Genomic DNA, 758 nt, shown 5'->3' on the forward strand with positions numbered 1-758 from the left:
CAGAGGGTCCCGCCTGGGTCAGAGCGGAGGAGCGCGGCTCCTCGGGGTCCCCTTGGCGCTGCGAGGACTCCATGTTGGATAGGCTGTTGGCTTTTTGTTGTTTGTTTGTTTTTAATTGTCAATTGTATGCTAAATCGGTTGCGCCCGGAGGGTCACGGAGAGTTCAGTTGGGCCGAGAAGTGAGGCTCTTCCCCGGCCGGAGCCGGCGCGGAGGGAAGGACGGAGGTGCGCCTTAAACCCCCCTGGAAAACACCCCCCTCCGCCTCTCCGGTAGGAGAGAGCTGGGCTGGGGACCCAGCGAGCGCCTTCCTTCGCAAACGTGAAACCTGGTCTCGCCCGTCCGAAATGGATGTAAAGCCGCAGCGGGGAGCAGGGGGCGGCCGGGGGGTTCTCCGCGGAGCCGCTGCGCCTCCCGCGGAGGCCGCCGCGGTTTACAGCCCCCCGGAGCCGGGGCTCTGGATGCCGCCTTCCCGCAGGTAGCGCTCCCAGAAAACCAGATGCCTTCGCAGGCTTTCCAGACACCCCGTGTAAAACAGGATCACAGGCGATCCCGCGGCTGCAGGATCTGTAAAAGCCTCCCTTTTCATCTCGGCCAAGAGCGCGGGCTCCGCATGGGGTGCATTAAATACCAAAAACCAATCTCCGCGGCCCTAAAAAGTTGAAAATGGTGCCTCACACTCCTGATAGCCCATGCTGCCGGCGAGTCTTTCTTTTTTTGTTGGTCTTTTTTTTTTTTTTTTGTTTTTTATTGCCGCTTT

Source organism: Pygoscelis adeliae, unplaced genomic scaffold (genome assembly GCF_000699105.1).
Source record: "Pygoscelis adeliae isolate BGI_AS28 unplaced genomic scaffold, ASM69910v1 Scaffold411, whole genome shotgun sequence".
Classification (NCBI taxonomy): Eukaryota; Metazoa; Chordata; class Aves; order Sphenisciformes; family Spheniscidae; genus Pygoscelis; species Pygoscelis adeliae.